Source organism: Mycteria americana, chromosome 3 (assembly GCF_035582795.1).
Source record: "Mycteria americana isolate JAX WOST 10 ecotype Jacksonville Zoo and Gardens chromosome 3, USCA_MyAme_1.0, whole genome shotgun sequence".
NCBI lineage: Eukaryota > Metazoa > Chordata > Aves > Ciconiiformes > Ciconiidae > Mycteria > Mycteria americana.
This window is the reverse complement of record NC_134367.1, coordinates 45,411,203-45,416,202: the sequence shown is the minus strand read 5'-3', so window position 1 is coordinate 45,416,202 and position 5,000 is coordinate 45,411,203. Positions and strand designations below refer to the sequence as shown.

General features: G+C 46.0%; 1 pseudogene; it reads left to right on the top strand.

The window, feature by feature from the left end:
* The first annotated feature begins 841 nt into the window (after window positions 1-841).
* On the top strand, window positions 842-3,871 carry LOC142407535 (kinesin-like protein KIF11; annotated as a pseudogene).
* Window positions 3,872-5,000: the final 1,129 nt, after the last annotated feature.

Genomic DNA, 5,000 nt, shown 5'->3' with positions numbered 1-5,000 from the left:
CCCCCCCCAGGCAGCGGTGCTGAGAGGCCAGGGCGGCGGGGCGAGGCGGGGGGCGGCCGGCGGCGGCCAGCCACCGCCGGCCGCCCCCCGCCTCGCCCCGCCGCCCCGGTTAGGTAACGGCAGCGGCGAAGCACCGCCTCAGCCCGAGCCCCTCGCTCACCTCACGGCAGGTGCCGGGACCGCGCACGGCAGTAGCGCCGCCCTTCCGCCCCGCTCCGACAGCACCGGGGGGACGAACCGCGGAGAAGAAGCTCCCGCTCCGCAGACTCGCCGGGCCGGCTGTGCGGCGCCGGTGCCTGAGCAGGAGGAGCTTCCCCGCCCCGCCCAGTGCGCAGCGGCGGCCCGGCGCGGCAGGGCCGCACCTGCTGGAGGAGGGGCCGGGCCTGGGCCGGCTTGGGCCGCGGGACCCGGTCGCTGCTTCTCGGTCGCTCCCGAGGTGTTGCAGGGGCGGCAGCGTCCACCGTGCCCCCCGGGAGGCGGCGGCCGCCGGCAGCGCCACAGGCTTCCCGTCCGCTGGGGCCGCGGCCCGGCGGGAGGGCTGGAGGGAAAAGGCCCGGCCAAGCCAAGCCCTTGAAGTCGCGATAAGTTTGTAGGCAGAGCACCTGAGAGGCGGGATCACCACGGGGACAGCGGGGTCGGGAGGGTTATCAGCCGGGGGGAGCTGGGAAGGAAGATTTTTGGACAAGAAATATGGCTGGAAAGGGAGAGGTCTCCAGAAGGGCAGGCCCCCTGCAGGGTCAGGGCCTGAGCGCTAGATCTAGGATATTAAAGCATCGGTGCTTTATTATCCCATTAAGGATTTTGGTGTGGCTTTTTAAAAACCTTATTGCAAGAGTGAGGAGGGACACCTCTTGGACATAAAACTGCTGCACACAGGCATGCTGCAGTCAAGTATTTTTCCAGATGCCATCTTTGCAGGAACACAGTACCTGGCTTTGCACTGAGGGTCAGTAACAGCACTTTTGTTTCAACCTTGCCTCATGGAACTGTGAGGTGGTGGGAGCTTTTCCTCCTCCACCCTCTGACTGATCCCATGATTGTGAAGAATGTTCAGGAGAATTAAAAGAGAAATCTAATGATTAGTGAGCCGCACATATAATTTAGCAAGACTGGGCAGTGCTTTAATATATAGGAGGAAATACTATTTTGAGAATTGCATGGAGGAGCTCTGGTTTTGAGCAGAGTCTGCATCTTGCTACTGGGTTTTCTTAGGAATCAGTTCCTGTTTTCTGATCTGTACAGTTAAGACAAAAACAGTAGATCCCAAAAATTTCTGCCTCCGATATACCTCCATATTAAATTTTACATATGTGTCACATCAGAGGAGTTCAAGCCTTTCTCAGATGACAATTCCCTAAAAAAAACATTTTTCAGAGTGTGGGCCTTTAGTTAAGCCTACTGACAGATGAGTTGTTCTGCTGTAAGGTGTCCACGAAAGGCATTTAGAAATACGACAGTTCCTCATCTGCAGAGCAGACAGTAAAAACTAGAAAGTCAGTTCAGAGAGTGCACAGCACTAGAGGCAGTATATGGTGCCTTTTGTGTAGTAATGCAAAGCTTCTCCAAGGCAAGTTTCAAGGAGGTTGGTGCCGATGCAGTGCAATACTAGGCAGAGGCCCATTTCTGTTTCAAAACAGAGGCATAAGGACAGGGCCACTGCTTCGTATCAGGGCTAGTTAACTCGTGCAACACAAAACTGTTGTGGCTACATTACCTTTTATTCCAGGGCTATTTTGATCAGTGTTAGCTTAAACATGTCCACACCTTGCTGCACTGCACGGTGTGGACATGACAAGGTAAGTGATGAGCAGAGTCTCCCTATACTTAGACACTTCTGAGCCACTGTAACTAGGAACTTGGCAGGGACTGGAGTGCGGAGTTGCAGGAGGCACAGTGCCAGTGCCTGAGGTGAGCAGAATGTGAGCAGCAGGCAGTTGGCTGGAGCTCGAGAGGCTGCAAAAGCATTGAGGGACAGTCAGCGCTTTGCCTCTTTCCCTGGCAGATTGGATCTGAGGCCCAGCATGGCTTCCCTGAGCTTCCAGGGAAGTGGCTACACAACACGAAGGGCAGGAACATCTAGGCAGTGGTGTGGTGCAGGCCTCTTAATGCCTCAGGATGTAAAGAAAGTGCCTATGCTTTCATAGACTGTGATCAAGCAAGAAAGTAAGTTAGGGTCTGCACTGGAGGTGTCACAGACAACTGATACGTACAGGAGTGTTGTGTGTCACATTTTGGATGAAGTTCTTATGGGTACAACTGTACAGTGATCATTTATGGCCAAACTGGTATTGGAAAGACCTTCACAATTTAAGGGGAGCCCCAATGAAGAACATACTTTGGAAGAGGATTTGCTACCAGGTATAATACTTTGTATCAAATATTAGAAAAACTCAGAGAGATTGATACTGAATTTATTTTTAAAAGCCTCTCTTCTGGAAATCTATAACGAAGAGGTTTTTGATCTTCTGAATCCTATTCCCAGTGCTGGAGAAAGACTGCGGATGTTTGATGATCCCACAAACAAGACAGGTGTAAATGTGAAAGGCTTGGAAGAAATACCTGTACACAACAAAAATGAAGCCTACCAAATCTTGGAAAGAGGTGCAGCAAAAAGAACTACTGCAGCTACTTACACAAATGCATATTCCAGTTGATCCTAGTCTGTTTTCGGTTACCATCCATATGAAAGAAACCAGAGCAGATGGACAGGAGCTTGTTAGAAGTGGGAAGATAAACATCGTTGATCTTGCAGGAAGTGAAAACACTTCAGTTTGGGGCAGTTGATGAAAGAGCTTGTGAAGCTGGAAATACCAAGTAGTCCATTCTGACTGGAGAGAGTTATTACTGCTCTTGTGGAACAAGACACAGAGAATCTTAACTTACATGAATCCTTCAAGACTCTCTTGGAGAACAACGAAGAACATCAATAATCATCACAGTTTCTCACATACTATAAATCTTAGGAAACACTGAGTACACTTAAGTATGCTCACAGAGCAAAGAACATCATGAAGCCTGAAGTTAACTAGCAGCTGCCAAAAGGAGCTATTATTAAGGAAGATACTGAAGAGAGTGAGCATCTAAAAGGAGACCTTGCTGTTGCATGAGAGTAAAATGCAGTCTATATTTTCACTGAAAATTCATGAAGCCCTTAAAAGAAAGCTGACAGTTCAGGAAGAACAAGTTGCCGAGTATATTGACATAATCAGTGCCATGGAAGAAGAAGTGAAAACAATCACTAAACCATTCACAATTAATAAAAGCGAACCTTAACAATGAAAACAGATCTGCAAATCAAGGTGAAAGAACTGAAAGAAGCACAGACGGATCTGCAGGAAACCAGGGTTCCTCTGGCTGAGAAAGAATATGTGGTTTCAGTTTTGGAAAACACCAAAGAAAAACTTCGTGGCACAGCTAGCCATTTGGTTAGTACCGTTAATACAAAAGATGTATCTATGCAAAACTGGATCATAAGAAGGCTGTTGATCAAGACGATGCTATTGTCCAAATACATTTGCAGGAGAAATGAATGTTCTGTTCAAGAAAATACCAGATTCAGTTAGTGAGAACAGTCTGAAGCAGCAACAGATGTTGCCATCTTATGCATATTTTATAGGTGGCCTCCTATCTACCAGTTGTTCAGCAGCTAATGTATTTGCATTAGTTAGTGTCTTTTGCCTCTTTTAAAAAATTGCTGTCCACTGAACTTTCTTATATGTTTGAAAAAATATTACAAAATAAGACTCTGCCATTTGCTAGTAAAGCGGAGCTGTTGAGGTTGACTGAGGAGCATATATGTGGATTAGGAAGAGCATTAAATATCTTGACACCACTGGTGGAACTTGTCCTGGCACTAAACTGTCAGTTTTAGAATAACATGAGGAAATGTTCTGCTGTGGCTGATGAGGTGGAGGGCCATAAAAATAAATTAATATCTTCTTAGGAGATCTCCGTCTCTGAAAAAATTACAGGAAGAAACAGTCTGTTTTTTCTCAGCTGCAAAACACTCTGAGAATTTAAGAAGTGGAAATGGAAAGACTTGGATATACGAAGAACACAAATGAATTAGTGTCCTCACTGCAAAGTCAGCTGGACCTGTTGGCACAGGAGACACAGAAGAACTTAGCTGGTACACAGCTTCAAAAAATTGTATACAGCTGGTATACAAACTTCAAAAAATTGAAGTTTGAAGACCACTGTCACTGCTGGGCAAAAAATTGTTTACCTGGAAACTATGGACCTAGTCAGCAGTAAAATTCTGCTTCAAAACAAATGTATTGCATCTCTGGATAATTTCTTCAAGAGCTCAAGGACATAAATGATGAAAACAAGAAGATGCTGGAGGAATCCATTGTCTGTTCTCAGCAACTTCTTAGCAGTCTTACAAATGTGTCTCAGGATACTGGTAAACGGAGTGAATTTAAAACTGCACAGATAGTGAGCTTTATGGATCAGTAGCAGTCCTCCTTCAGCAATGAGAAACAGCAGCTTCAGTGTTTACAACAGAAAACAGAAGGTTTATGATTGAGATCAGTATTTTGTATTGGATATTTTGTTCTGCATTAAGTTGCAGTAGATGTGGTTTAGAACTACCACATTGTACGAACAGATCCTACAATAGATTTTATTATATGCATATCAAGAATACAAATAGTCTTTTGTGTTCAAAGATCCTTGACATACTGCTGGCAATAAAACAAACTAATTGACGATTTTAAAAGCATTGGAAGTCACCCATGAGAGCTACAAACCAACGGCCTATAATGACCTTAAAAAAAGAAAGACTATGTCACGTTGCTGCCAGCCACGTTCAGGGTCTCCGCATCCGTACTCTCATTTAGCGGTGTCCTGGTTTCAGCTGGGATAGAGTTAATTTTCTGCCTAGTAGCTGGTGTAGTGCTGTGTTTTGGATTTAGTGTGAGAATAATGTTGATAACACACTGATGGTTTAGTTGTTGCTAAGTAGTGCTTATATTAAGTCAAGGGCTTTCCAGCTTCCC